The sequence below is a fragment of the Natator depressus genome, chromosome 4, assembly GCF_965152275.1.
Source record: "Natator depressus isolate rNatDep1 chromosome 4, rNatDep2.hap1, whole genome shotgun sequence".
NCBI lineage: Eukaryota > Metazoa > Chordata > Testudines > Cheloniidae > Natator > Natator depressus.
Window position 1 is genome coordinate 104,718,692 of NC_134237.1, and position 16,381 is coordinate 104,735,072.

Here is a 16,381-nt window from a genome sequence, read left to right on the forward strand (position 1 = left end):
TTACTCAGAAATAGTAGAGAAAAAGCACACAAAACAAAAAAGGAAAGAAAGCTGTCTTTATTTTATAGTCCCCAAGCAGAGACTGTAATTTGCTTGGATTGGAAACCACAGTAAGTGTAGTTAAAAGATGTATGTCTTAGTTTTTAATAAGGTCCACTTTATTTGTCAATGCACAGATTCCTGCAGGATGTGAGAGAGAAACACCATAATTTGCTCTCTGGAAACTGCAAACATGGCTCTAGGTGCATATTAATACAGTTCAGTCTTGTCAATGAGGTAATTATTTGCTCCCCAGAGAGCTCATCTCACAGCTAGCCCTTCGGAGTTTTTCATTCATGTGGTGCAAGGTAAGAATTCTAGTCCACAGGCATACTGTGCTAACATAAAGTCTCACAAAACAGACATTGGTCCTTCTTCTTATAGGGCCCTATTCAGCAAGGTACCTAATCATGCATGTAACACTAAGCATTTTACAGGTTTGATGGAAATTATTCAGTTCATTCCCCCTGTGCAAACTCACGGACTACAAAAGGGCTGCCCAGGTCAGTAAAAGGAGAATCTGGGCCTAGAGTTTAGGTCAAGTGGGGAGGAAGGACATATGAATTCTCTTGCTGTATCTTACTCACTGTGGGCCTGATCCAGCTCCCATAAAGGTCAGTGGCAAGGTTCTCATTGACTATGTTACTGGTTTAAAACTCTGGGCTGATAATATGGTGCTGTAACGTTGAGCACTTGCTGTTGCATCTCATCTTGTTGTGTACATACAATTAAATGGAACTTCAACTATTACTCTATGCTTTTATACTACTACAAGATCAAATCAGGCCCTTAATGTAATTTGTCATGTTTTAAATCCTTGGTTGTTTAGGAAAGTGTGCATTATATTTTCCATACAAAGCTGATTTAAGTTTTAATTAAAGGAATTTGGGTCAGTGATTATTAGTTGTACTATAACAGTGCCTACCTACAAGGCCTGGGCCTACATTGAGACCTGGGCCCTATTGTACTTACACATAGTAAGAAACTATTCCTATCCTGAAGTGCTTGCAATCTAAATAAACAAGAAAAGGGTTGGGAAAAGAAAGTATTATCAATTTTACAAATGTGAGGCACTGAGAGATTGTGGCTTGCTCAATTTCACACAAGGTGGCTGTATCCCAACCAGAAACTAAAACAGATCGCCAGAGTCCTAAGCTAGTGCTTAAAAAAAGTAGTTTACAAATACATGTAAAAACCACAAGACCATCTTTCCTTACCCTCAAACCTTCTTCTTCCTCCTCCTGGGCCTCACATTCCTGTTCTCACAGCTAGCCAGTAGTATCCATAGCTGGAGACTTGGATGTCATACGGGTTTAACTGAACAAAGGACTTGATTAGAATAAGGAGAAGCATTCTTTCTCTAACATTATTCTGTCTTTTCCTTGCTACTTCACCACATAGAATTTATACCTAGAACCTTCCCCAGCCCTTCCTATCATCAATTTCAAGAAATAATACACACATCCTCATCTCTTCCCTCCTTTTTCCTGAGTAAACAATCTCTCACAGGAATTAAAATTTAATTACCATTGTATGCAGCGTTGTTGTAGCTGTGTGGGACCCAGGATACTAGAGACACAAGATGGGCGAGCTAATATCTTTTATTGGTCCAACTTCTGTTGTCTCTCTCACCAACAGGAGTTGGTCCAATAAAAGATACTACCTCACCCACTTTCTCTCTCTATTTAACAACCCAATATTTATTTGGACAACTCACTAGCTTCACTGTCCCTCTGCCTTGAGGTTAATTCACTTGGATTATCAAATCCAAAAGGTATAGGCTCCTCTTCAATAGGGTTAGGACTTTTCCCAACATGATCCTCTCTGTTCATTAGCTGTGATGTGAGCACCATTCCTACTAAAGCCATGCAGAAATACAGTATATTGTTGATCAGTGGCAACCATGGAGGAGAACAGTCATGTCAAGTGACAGCAGTTGGTGTTGTCCAATATTTTTCTTCCCTGAGTTTCCTAAAGACTGGTCGCCAAGTTTAAACTTGGGTAAATTTCAGGCTTTTACAGTTTGCTGGTTAAAGAATAAAGTCACACGTACACTTATTTCAGTCACAGTTTCCTGCTTGCTTATGGAGAGATGGATACAGGTGGGCCGTCACCTTGAATATGAATATCCAAACAAACAACTGCACAAGAGTACTTTCCCTGCATGAGAAAAATGCTGCATCTACGGTCTCACAATTCTCCATGGTTTCATGCCAATTAAAAGTGAAATAGTTATTACACAAGGCTTGGGTTAGAGGATTTTTCAACTTACTGAAGTGTTATTCACCACCTACATTATTAAAATGAGAAGGAAATAGTATATATTAATAAACACCTCTTTGGAGGCTTGCTTTTAATATCTCATAAATATGTTACATTCTTGTCACTTGGAAGGTTTAATCATCTACTCTCACTTTGTATTCCACAACTGTAACTTTTTTGTGCTGGCATTTCCTCTTCTAGGCAGAGGCTGCAGCAGTAGTTATGGAAATTAGCTCTGTGTCCCCACCAGTACACATTTTAAAATAGCATTATCACTACAGCTTTGTGGCATATCAGTTACTGCCAGTGTTTGAATATGTTCCTGTAAACAATCCCTTGTTAATCTTCTGAATGCAGAATCTATAAAATCCTGTAGCAAAAAGGGAATATGAAAAAATTTCTGTGATCACAATTCCCTGAAGATATATATTTCTGGAGGACTTTAAACAATCCCCTATACCTATTGAAGCTAACTGTGCTGGGTCTCCTGGAATACAACTTTTCATGTTTATTATTGCTGTATATGTACTTTACCTAGTTACCATTTTTTTTTATCATCAGTTTCTATTTTCTAGTCTCACATATCAGTGTGTGGCAATTTAGAAGTAACTAGCTACATAAACAGCTCCTGTGCAGAATGGCTTCTGAACAAAAAGATGAACCTGTTTTCCCCACATGCTGTGTAAATTTAGAACTGTTGCTTGTTTGTCTCCATTAGCAAACCCAGAAGAATGCCCAAAGAGCATTTGCTGCCTGAGCCAATAGAAGGCAAAACTCTGCCATTGACAGGGACTTCAGTGATGAAGGATCAAGCCCTTAGTAACCAACTGAGAAATCCCTTTTCCAGGTAACCCATTTGAAATATTATTGTAAATATTTCTCAGATGTATTCCAATTGTTCTATTGATGGTAGAATAAAACATAGTAATTAGTGACATTTGCAGAGCACCATAAAATACCGTATTTCTCAGAAAAAGAAACAAAGGGCTTGTCAACATAAACAATTAGATTGTGGTAAGCTGGGTTGTGAATCTACCCACAAGCCTGATGAGGTCTAAGATCACGTCTACACTGCAAATTTATGTTGACGCAACTTACATCAGCATAAGCTTCCGCAGTTAGTACATTGCTTGTGCATGTTCATACTTGGCTCCTTGTGAGCAATGCCAGTACTCACCAGGCATGCTTGTATTGATGCACAGAGTAGGGCACCATGTCTAGGTATCCCCTTGTACAACTTGCCACCACTCAGCCTTCCAGTCTTTTGGGAAGTTTTGGCAATTCACGATGGAGCCAAAATGAATCACGTGGGGTGACTGGGAATATGAGTCAACTTCCCAGTTTGCAACTGTCTCCATCCCTTCATGTTATCTGTATCCCATTAATTTTCACAACTTATTTTCAAAATCCCAACAACCCATGCCGCCTTCCTCGCTGTCCACCGTCTCTGGCAGAAGCATGGAGTCTGCACATCTCTGCACTGTTGCCATGAGCACTGAAAGCAGAGGGTGACCTATTCTGTAGTATTTGCAGAGCCATAAGAAGCAGCAAATCAGTGGGGAACATGATGATTTCTTGGAGAACAGATTTCTGTGGGACATAGCGAGAACGAATTCAAGGTTGTTGGTGGAGTTCATGGAGCAGCTGCAAAGGGTGGAGCACTGCTTCTAGGCCCAAGAACTGAACACTGACTGGTGGGATCACATTGTAATGCGGGTTTGGGATGATGAGCAGGGGCTGCAGAACTTTCAGATGTGCAAGGCCACATTCCTGAATCAATGTGCAGAGCTCCCCCCAGCCCTCCAACACAGGGATATCAAAATGAGAGGTGTACTGACACTGAAGAAGCGAGTGGCAATTGCACTGTGGAAATTTGCAATGCCAGATTGCTACCTGTTAGTCAGAAATAAATTTGGAGTTGGGAAATCCACCATGGGGGCCATTAATTGCTATGCAGGCAGGGCTGGATTTCTAATTAGGCACAATAGGCGCGCACATAGGGTGCCAGCATCCTGGGGGCACCTGACCTCTCTAAAACTGTGTGTAACACAAAGGTCAGTTGTCGGCAAGGTGGGGCGCAAGGTGTAAATCCGGCCCTGTTTGCAGGACTGTGACTCTCAACAATGTGCAGGACATAGTGGAAAGATTTGCAGCAATAGGGTTCCCAAACTGTAGTGAAGCGATAGATGGCACGCATATCCTTATTTTGGCATCAGACCACCTTGCCACAGAGTACGTTAACAGAAGCTCTACTTTTCTATGGTTATACAAGCACTGATGGATTACTGGGGATGCTTCACTGACATCAAAGTGGGTGGTTAGGGAAGGTGCATGACGCTCACATCTTTAAGAACACAGGACTTTTCAGAAAGCTGCAAGCAGCGACTTTCTTTCCCTCTTTATGGATTACCATTGGGAATGTTAAAATGCCAGTAGTGATCCTGGACAACCCAGCCTTTTTGTTGCTCCCCTGGCCATACACCAACCATCTCGATAGCCCCAAGGAATGGATTCAACTCCTGGCTCAGCGGGTGCAGAATGACAGTTGAATGTGCCTTTGATAGATTGAAGGGTCACTGCCATTGTTTACTCACAAGATTGGAACTCAGTGAAAAAAAATCCCAGTGATTACAGCTGTCTGCTGTGTCTTGCATAATATCTGTGATGAAAAGGGGAAAAAGTGGAGCAGCTTTCTGAACTACCAGACACAAGGGCTATTAGAAAAGCTCAAAGCGAAGCTATATGGCTTGGGGAGGCTTTGAAAGACCATTTTAACAGGGAGTCACAGTAAAGTGTTTTGTTGTAATGTGCTCTACCTGGCCCTGCTCTTCTGTGGCCTCCGAGGAATGGCGTGGTGATTGCTGTGCACAGTGTCAACACATCTATTTGTGGCTTAGCCTATCAGTTGTGTCACATTGTCAGTAACAAGAAATAGGTCACTTTCAGACCTGCTAAGCACTTGGTAGCAGATGTTGCAAACTAATAAAGATGAGTTATGTTTTAAATGATAGAAATTTATTTTGCAAAAGAACTTGGTGGGGGGAAAGAAGCCATGATATTTTAAAATAAATATATTTAAAACTTTAATAAATTAAGAGAGCCAAACTTATGAAAAGGAAAGAACATTCATGTCCATTTCAGCTCCACATACAAGCTGTGGCTTTCATGTGAAGCTGTGATTGTCTTTAGTGTCCTCCTGGGATGGAATGTAAAAATAGTACAGCAACCCCTGATGCCATGTGGAATGCTGGGGGTGAGGGGGTAGAGAGAGGTTCCGATATTGAAGGGGCTATAGAGGGAGGCAAGCCTGGAATTGTTCAACCTGTAGGTCCACCAGAATCTGCAGCATCTGTTTGCTGCCTGAGAAGACCCATTATGTCCTGGTGCATCTCCCTTCCCTTTACCTGCTGGGACTCCTGGACCTTACTCCTCTCCACTCTTTCCTTCTCTAGGAGGTCTGCAATTTGCTGTCTGCTCTCACACTCTGATACAGCACTGGCTTGTCATCCCGAGTCCTCTTCTTTCTCCTCCTCATCTGACTCAGGTGTTCTGCAGGTGTGGAGCAGGATGGTAGCCGCAGTTTTAGCAGCTACAGACAAAATACACAGAAGTCTATTCACTATGGAAAGTGAAACTTAAGATGCAGAACTCACTCCCCTTGCTCCCCTAAAGGTTTAAGGACTACATTATCACATCTGCTTGGGAGTGCTAGGGCACGGCCCTAGTCATGGTGAGTATGGCCTGCAGGGGGTTAGGGAAATGAGGAGGGAATTGCTCGGTTGCATGAATCTAGTTGTATAGGGCAATGGCACTGAATATTGGCACTGTTTTCCATGGATGGTGGTGATTTTAGCTGAAATCTCACTCCTGAGGGCAACAAAGGCAGAGAGAGCACAGTTGCTGCTGGCATCCTGAAGCTGCTCAGGTCCACATGCTGCTAGCCTGAGTACTGCAATGGTGCCTGCTGAAGTTATCGCTGAGTGCCATAGCAGTGTCCTACCACAGAGGAAGAAATAAGGCAGCCCTCCCTAGAAACTTTCAGCAGAAGATTGCAGAGTACCTCTATGAAATTTTCATTGAGATCTCTCAGGAGGAGACAAGGGACATCCCTGTGTACATAAACAAACTGCTCCACATGCCCCTCCCAACTTTACAGGGGAGTGCAAAGCAGATAGGAATTCTACCTCTTGGTTGTAGCACTACCCCTTCTAGAATGAGTAAATTAATGAAGAGTCAGAAGCTGTGCCCTACTATTTTGGGGGTGCCATCCCTCTAATGACAAATGCATTGCATAACTCACCCAAGGTTCCCTCCCCTTCATCGGGCTCACCCATGCTCAACGGCAGGGACTGGCTGGACTGTGGTGGAGTCAAAAATAGTCCTGGCTCTCTGTGCAGCTGGATCCCCCGTTGCCTGTTCCCCATCCTCCTCCTCTTCACTATTCATGGCAGGTGTTTGTGACTCAGGCTCCTCAAAGGTATACACGGTGGGGTGGGGGTGGCAGTCTGGTCTGTAGACACATGCATGACTAGGTCAGTGCAAGGGGGCATACGTCGACATAGTGTTGTAGAATAGACCAGTTCTAACTGCCCGTGTGCACCCTTCTATCATGAGTTAACAGTCTGTTAGAGCACTTTGATCGAGTCCACTTTGAAACAGTCTTTGGCTAGCTCAAAGTGCATTAACAGTTCATTAATGTCAGCAGGATGCACACACGCACACAGTTAGACTGGCACAGGGTCGAGTCACACCCCAGCTTGCTATGCTCAAATGGTTCACATAGATAAGCCTAAACTTCATCTAGTGTTTTCCCCAGGCTACCTAAAAGCCATGGGCTCCATCCTGCAAACATTACTCGTGGACTTTGTTATCTATAGTAGAAACTACCACACATTTTATTCTATATCTAGGTTCTTCTCCTGTGCTCATCACTATAGTATTTGAGTGCCTTCCAGCAGTATATCAAGTGACGTGAATAACGTCTGTCATGTATTGTTTTCTCATCCTCTTGCTGGAGCTAAAAATGTGCATAGTGGAATGTTTTCTTTGGGTAGGATTTATTTTTATTATATGCATTGGTGTTCTACATTTACTTTAGATAAGGTAAAGTCAAAGAAATACACCTACAATTGGAGTGGGAGGTTCGTGGTGGTTCTTAGTTCCTGTGGGAGTTCATTCCACAGTCTGCACTGAAGCGCTTCACCCTTAATATAGAAAGCCTTGTTGTGCCAGAGGACCAAAGTTGTTGACCATGGTCTTTTTCCTGGCGCTTTAGGCAATCTTTGAGATATGCTGGCCCAAGCCATATAGAGTCTTGAAGATAAGGGCAAAGACCCTGAGCTTGCTTCAGTATTCTATGGGAAGCCAGTATAGGAAGCGGAGGTCAGATTGGATGTGCTTATGGTAGCCTGTGTTGCTGAACGTTCTGTACTAGCTGGCGTTTCCTAGCTGCAGCTTTCATGTCCAGATATATCACATTGCTGTAGTCCTGCCAAGAGTGACAAAGGCATGAATAACTAAGATCATTCCGTCACCCACCAAGATGGGCCAGAGTCTTGTTGCGAAATGGAGGTGGCAGAAAGCATTATTCATACATGCTACTATGTGAATACGTAACATCAGGGAGTAATCTAGCTCCTGCCACAAAACAATGGCCAGCAGGGGGTAGATGCATAGTTATCTTTTCAACCCTCATCCAAAGAAGCCTTCGCCATCTGAAAGGAAGGTGCAGCGCGTGTACTCTCCTTGAGAGGCAATCTGTCCCCCAGCTTCCCCTGGGGCCGCATGGTTTGTCCCAGCAAAGGACTGTGTGCCTAAATAGCAGTTAGTTAAACAGCTAAATAATATATTACTATAGGCTAAAAAAAAATCAAGTCAAGGCTGAGCCATTTTCCCCTCACACTCAAAGTTCAAATGTTCCTGTGCAAATGTACTCTTTTTGTTAAACAATGTCAGCATATTTCATTCTGTAGACTTTTTGGAGTGTGGCCTCTTATAGTTAGCTCATTAGTGAACAGCTCATTTAATCAATAAGTTGCCGACTGTGAGACTAAGAGTTTCTTATCCACAGCTTTGCATGTTCCACTGTTCTCAGAAATATTGATGAACCAGCATCCTGCTTTACTTAAAACAGCATCTCTCTTTTTGCTCTGTTTTAGCTTGTGTATCACAATAATTGGAATTTTCTTGACATTGCAACTACCCCATCTATGCCTAACGTATTTTTTCCACTCAGCCGGTGTGTTTTCAGGTTTACCTATCAGCTACATTTAGTTATTCAAGAGACATTATTCTTCTTTTTTTCCCCAAAAACGTACCAAGTTTTGAGGTGTTTTGCACTTCCATAGGATTCATTATGAGATATCTTATAGTATGTATAAAGTATAACTATGGACCAGATCCCCTCAGAGGTGCTTTTAGACACATTTGCACCTTCCAGATTCTGAGTTGCCCAGGAGCCACTCTGGCTCCAGCACAGTGCTGGGGCTGTACTAACTCATGGCAGCTTTAAAGAGCTGTCAATAAGCTGCTCTGCCCTCCATCACTGACTACACCACCAGCAGCAACTGAGATGGGGGAGGCACAGCCACTTACATGCCAATCTTACCCTGTCCCTGTGCTTGGCGAATTCCTCAAGGGCCATTTCTGCAAGAGTAAAAAGGCCATAACCGGACCTGGGGTCTGGTTCTATACATTTCTGTATGTGTTTGATGAGTGTCTGAATTTTGCACACCTAGAAGATGGCATTAAACCAAATTTTAATGTAGGTTTATTTTGAATAAAATGTATGCTGCTTTAAATTCCTTACTTTTACCCCCAAACCCCGCCCCTCCCCCCGCCTTCTTTTTTTTGGTAAGCTGGTAACCAGTTTTTTTTTAGTTATTTCCTTTATACATTTGAACTTCAAGATTTCTAAATTACACTCCCGCTCTTTCCAAACAATCTGAACATAGGTGGTGTGTAATGGAGGCTGGTGGGAAGCTAGGCCTCCCCAAACCTCGTGCCACTGGGGAGCAAGCAATGGTTGATTTGGAGGCCCCATAAAAATCTCCCCCCACCACAATCCCAGGGCACAGAGCTTTTCCAGTCTCAGGGCTGCAGCAGGGGGAGGAGGGAGAAGGAGCGAGTGGGGGGAGGCAGGGCCTCAGTGGGGAAGAGGCAGAGTGGGGGCGGAACGGAGGTGGGGCCATTGGCAAAACGGGGGTGGGGCTGTGGGGGAAGAGGTGGAATGGGATGGAGCCATGAGTGGGGCTACGGGCGGAAGGGGAGGAATGGGAGAGCTCCAGTAAGGGCTGAGAGCTCTGCTGCAGTCCCAGCTGATGCTGAGAGCTTGACCCCAGCCAGGGACGAGCTCTCAGTTTCCCTCTCCCCTCAGTGGCCCTGACCAAGCTCTCAGCCATCCCCCTGCCCCAGCCAAGGCCATGGCGGGGCTGAGAGCAGCAAGTCGGGGCATGGCCTCAGCCGGAAGAGGTGGGGCCTTGGCCAGAAGAGGTGGGGCAAGGGGCTAGCCTCCCCCAGGGGAAGCTTCACCCGGTGCCCATGATCTCAAACCATTTTTATAAACCACAGACACATGAATCAATAGTGCATCTGGTTAAAGGTTCCAAAGACTCAAGGTTTAAACTATATGAGTGTATAAGAAAGATCTGGCCTGTCAAAATAATTTAGATGTAATAAATGGGTCCAAAGAGCCAAAGGTGTTAATGTGATCCAGTCACTGTCTAACATTAAACAGCTCTAAACAAGTTCCAGGATTTGGTATAGAGAGACCTGTCAGCCTGCTTAATACCATGGCAAACACTGCATTAAAAATCCTTTTAACCTTTTATTAAAGATATACCAAAGAAGGAAAAACACCTAAAGCATTTGAAATGTTAAGTACTAAATAAAGCTTTCATATTAACAACATCCTTTGTTTCCTTTCCATTTAGCTGGAGAGAGTTTTTAAGAAGGAAAAATCCCTTTGTTTGATAGTCTTTTATGTGGTATTAAAAATGATAATAACTGTCCTTCTGAGAGAAAGAGAAGACATCAGTGGAGATGGGCTGGAGCTGTCATTGCTGTAGCTGTTGCACTTCTGTCTCTGGTATTGACTTTCACTTTCAATCTCACTGTTAAAAACCACAGGCACAGCACATGGTCTTATCAGCTACTCTGAGACTTGCCAAACTTGTACCAGCATCAGGCTGTTTAGGGCATTGCTTTTAGCTGCCCCTTTCAGGTCACAGCTTTACAGCAGTGTTGCAAAATATATAATCTTGGACACCTAAATCAAACTCTTATTAGACAGCAGGAAAAAGAAGAGGCATAGAAAAGAAATAAGGTGGGGAAGGAAAAAGACACATCGCAGGAAATTGCCATGTTTGTCACAATGGTGTCACTCAATTGTATGAAGTTATTAAGGTTGCATGTAGGTTTCCACTCAAACCGCCTGTTTCAGTCACTCACCATTTTCCAGTTTTCATCTATGGGATTTTCCAGCCTTGGGGTGAAATTCTGACTCCACTGAAGTCAATAGATGCTTTTTCCATTAACTTCTGCTGAACCAGGATTCTTGGTCTCTTCCTGAAGCTGAATTGATTTGGAAATCTTGAGCAAATTCAGTTCAGTGGCTTTTGAGTAGGAGGACACTGGAAAAGAAAGCACACATTCCCCATGATAAAATAAATTCTTGAGATATGTATTTGAAGAGGTTTATGACTAAAACAGCTGGTAGAGGAAAGTTGAAATTTCACAGATAAAAAAGTCTTAACTATAATAGTCTTTCAGTATTCTGGTGAAATTTGTTTTGATCAGATAGTTATACCCTTTGAATATCACATGTACAGCACAGTTTATACACAGTTTTCTTGGAAAAAGAACATAGCTATGGAAGATTGGGCTGTTTGTGCAAATGAAGCTAACTTAGCTGCACACTTTGCTCACTATGCAACCATAGCCAGAACAAGTAGAAAATCTAGTTCCTCTCTGAAAGACCCAACACAGGAGACGAGCTCCACAGGATCCACAGGAAAGGAGCTTTGCTATTGTTTAACTCCCTAAGGTCTGCAATGGGGCAGAAGAACATAGAGAGGAGTATGAGAGAGAAGACAACAGGAATATGGAAGTGGGGGAAGTCAAAGAAAGGGATATGTGGGGGACTGAGAGCTAGGGAGCCACTGACAGCTAATTCAGGTTGCATGGAAAACTTTGTGCCCTCCTACACATTCACATGTCTTAAAGGAAAGTTGCAACGCACCCAGCATGAACTGTTGTTAAAGACTTTGTGTGCGCTGCAATTAGAGGATAGCCTTGCACCATTTATACCTCTCTACCAAAAGCTGACGCTCTGCAGCACCTAAGCTTTCACTGCTTAAGGTGAACAACTTTCTGGTGCTGTCTAGCCGAAAAGTTCTATATTTTGGAAATTCAGTTCTGTCTTTATCTTTCAAAACACTCTTGGAAACTCCACTTTAAGAAAGTATATTAGGAGAATGGTAAGATGCATATATATTCATTCCAAGGCCAAGAAATAACAGCGTTAAATTTGCATGCATAACCTTAACTCCGGCCCCTTCCCATATGTATTACAACATGGTTTTACATGATTGCTTACTATTTACCAAATACAATATAATACCACACAAATTTTGTTACAACCTTAGATACAAATGCATAGCATTTTCATCTGTGAAAGTCACTTATATGAAAAAATGTACATAATACATGGTCTACAACTAGTGCCAGTAGAAACAACAAGGAGTCTGGTGGCACCTTAAAGACTAACAGATATATTTGGGCATAAGCTTTCATGGGTAAAAAACCCACTTCTTCAGACGCATGGAGTGAAAATTACAGATAGAGGCATAAATATACTGGCACATGAAGAGAAATATGTGCCAGTATATTTATGCCGGTAGGTGGTACGGTAATACAGAACAATTAATACTAATCATATTAAAAGTATTACAGACTAGATAGACCTATGGTTTGATTCAGTATGGCAATGTCATGTTGCTAGTTTAGTGAAACTTGCCTGAACCTGACAGATGCACAAAGTACAACAGAGTGGGTTGTATTTACTTCTCTGTAAGTGCAATGCAGTTACACCAAGGATGATTTTGGCCCAGAATATCCCACAGTTCTGATTCAGTGACTGCCATGAAAAAAGCTGGACACTCTAAAAGGTGCCAGGGAGATTGTTTTCCAAGAGTGAAATCCTGGCCGCATTGAAGTCAATGATAATTTTGCTATTGTTATCAATGGAGCCAGGATTTCACTGCAAGTGTTTACAATTATAAAGAAAAAAAAGACATATATATAAGAAAAGAATGAGGTGAACTTTCAGAATTTTGTAAAAGATTTTTTTTTCCCTACCTAGATGTCTTGGTGATGCAAATCACTGCTGTCGCACCTTTTCTCTTGTGTGATTAATTAGGCCATCCTGATACTCTTCTGACATGCACACATTGAAAACCTCCAAGCAAATGCAGGGAGGTTTTTAAAATGTCATTTTGCATCCAGATTGAGGGATTGTGCAGGATTTTTGAGAAGGAGGCTTGGCAGATCCATCATTCTTTAATTCATAGTTTTCACTACTAAGAAAGTGCTGTGAAGGATAGAGGGAAAATCACTCTATAAACTGTGAATCAGGGTGGCACTTTATGAGTGAAAACCTGCTATTTTCCCTTATACACACAAAAGAAAAGGCCGATTGAAGTTATCCCTGTATACTCCCTTTGCTACTTGCAAAGACATTAAACGGTTATAAGATAGCAGTGAGGTCAGCAGTCTGGTATTTTCAAGTTCTTTCCTGCCTGTGCTCAAATACTTACCCTAGTCAATAAACCAAAATGTAAAGAACAAACTGCAGCTTGAATGATTTTCGATGTCAGAGCTGATTAAAACTCAGTATGAGCTCACAGGACATGAACATTCCTTACTGGTAGAACAGGTGTTCATCTTCATGTTTTAATACAAAAGCCAATGGGAAGAGACAAATGGGTTACACCAGATCACTGCATGAATTAGAAAGGATCAGTAGGAGTTTTGAAGCCATCACACAGGACATGAGTAATGTCCTTCACCAAAAAGTTAGAAACTAGTTCCACAAAACTGAGCCAAACTGTGGCATTTACAGCATGTAGATTTGTTTTAATTCTTCAGCTGCATATGCACCTCTTTGATGTTTTCTAACATTTCTTTAGATGTTTTTCCCCAGTGAATTTTTTTTTCCCACCCAAGTCTCTTTTTTAAATTTGTTTGGGCACCCAGGTTTGCTATTTTGAGACTTTTCTTCAAACCTGCACACTGTAAATATTTGTTTTGCTCTTTTTCCTAATATAATCGCAGATAAGAGCTCTTCCGCCTCACACTTGCCTCTTAACACAAACCCTTTTCCCTGCACCAACAGCTTGTGTGATCCTGAAGCAGCTTGTTCCTTTAAAAAATAGGTTACTAAAGATTAGAATGCTTAATGTAAAGTGACCCACTTATTGTGCCAAAGGTACATTAAGATGTTCAAATTGTGAGGAAAATATCTATCTATATCATTTAAAATACATTTGGAGGAGTCCTCATTGGGAGGTATTGTGTGCTGCAGTAACACTCCATGTAATAATAATGTGATAATTTTTCCCACATTTTAGGAAGTGCATTTCTCACACCTTTCATTAAGCAAATTACTACAGCATGATACTTACCACTCCAGAATATAAGCCTTCTTCCCTTCCTTTGTGTTCTCAATTTATCATTTCAGGCCCTATATTCAACTTCTTTTTGTTCCTTTTCCTCTTAAGAACTGCCATACTGAGTCAGACCAATGGTCCATCTAGCCCAGTATCCTGTCTCCAACAGTGGCCAGTAGCAGAGCTTCAAGGGGAGTGATCCACTCCTTTCTTCCCCTTCTGGCTTCTGGCAGTCAGAAGTTTATGGTTGCCTGAAGCAAGGTGTTGGATCCCTGGCCATTTTGGCTAATAGCCATTGATGGACCTATCCTCCGTGCACTTTTCTAGTTCTTTTTTCAAGCCATTTATATTCTTGGCCATCACAACATCCCATAGCAATGAGTTCCATAGGGTAATTGTGCCAGCCCCTCCCCCTCTCTCTTTCTAGTGTGTTTTACATTTACTTTCCCTGCTCTTCTTTTTGCATCCACAGATCCTTTCTTTGACTTTGTTTGCAAATTGCTCTTTTGTAGCATTAGCTGTCCTTAATTCATAGTGAGTCACTAGAAAGAATGAGGGAGTTACTTGCTGACAGGCAGATCACAGTAAAGGAGTGGAGGATGCATCACTAAATGCAGTGGGGTGCCCTTTAAGAATATATAATAAAATACCTATCCCTCCATCATGTAGCTCAATGCTAGAAATTTCTCTCTGTAAGCCTGGAATAAAGCAATTCTCTTTTCTTGCCCCTCAGATTCATTTTGGACATACTAGGTCATATTCTACTGACAGTTACCAACTCCATTAACTTCAGTGGAGTTACTCTGCATTTATTACGCTGTAACAGAGAACAGAATCTGGCCAGCTGGATTTGTGCAGTCACCTATCATTGTGAGAAGGAGCCCCGCACAAACAGTTTGAAGATGTGAGCTATTTGCCGTCAAGACCACAGTAGAACCTGTAAACAACACTGCAGAAAAATGAAGAAGAATGAAGGGGTGGCTGGATCACCATTATAGTAATATTTTTGTATTTTCCAGAGTAGTTATGGCATCTTAGATTTATTCTGAAGGTACAATTTGGCCTAAGTCTTTCTCTCATATCACATCCAGCAGCTCCTGAAGAAGTCAGTGGAGACTATAGAGAGACTTGACAACAGAGGAGGAATACTGGGAATTGATAATATGAGATTATTTAGGTAATGAAAGGAAGCAAATTTGGAGAGGTGCTGGAGAAAGGGAGAGATGGAATTACTGTATGGCCAATTAAGTCATGAAGGGAATAGGAATGATTACATATATTATGCAAGTCATGATGCCAAGTGGAAATCTTGTTAATAATGAGTGAAGACTGGAGTATATAGAGTACTGGGAAGGGATTATTTCAGTGTATTATTAGACATTGTTAGAAGGTTCTTGTCTGATACTGGGGCATCGCAGTAAATGCATAAAAAGATGGCATTTTCTTCTAGTATTTTATTGCATTTAAAAATATGTCTTTAAATTCAAAGTTATCAGGAGATGGAAGTTGAATAAATACAGGAAATTTACTGGAAATTTGCATAAATATACACATTTCGTGCCTATAATCAAGATAATTGAGCAGAAATGTTCAACTAACCCATTGTAATTCTATACAGCATTCCAGTAACTATTCAGAAAGTCAATCTTAGAAAACTAGTCTAGATATATTTTATTCAAGCACTTGAACGGAATACAAAAATTACTACCTGAGCCTGCAATACATTTCATATTAACTGAGAGTGAATGGCTTGACTCAGATAAAAAGTAAACCAAGCTTTAGCCCAGAAAGTGAGAAAACACATACTTGCAATAGTGTTATGGGATCAGAAATTTATTTTTCAGTATTGCATACCTGTTCACTCTTTGCTTCAAGCCAGGCCTATAAGCAAAAGTGCTGAAGAAAGCCTACTGTCTTAGGGGCCAGATGGCTTTTTCTTTGACTTCAACAGTGCTCCAAGCAAGTGCAGCATTCCTCCTGTGCACCATTAATTGCAGGATCAGGACCCTCATCCTGCAAGTGACTGCAGTGTGGCCCTATGAAGACACAAGGGCATGCCTGTGTAGAGGCAGTTACAGACCTGGTGTCTGCTTTTAGACATGACACAACTAAGTAGGTAATAAAATGATAGAGAAGGAACAATGGAGGAAGATGGGAGGACAGCAGCAGGATTACATGATTAGGGAAAAACTCAGTTTCCAAGTCGTCAATGGAAAGAATCCCATTGACTCAAATGGAGCTGGATCATGTCTGTCCCAGGGTGACACTGGCCCTTCAAGAGTGAGCAGAGCCAGTGCACCTGTGATTCATCAGCTCACTCCAGTTGGGTTTGGGTAGGGGCACCTGGGCTATATATGAGGGTGCCTGACGACAGAGAGTGAGCCAGTCAGGAAAAGGGGCATGTGAGAGCTGCC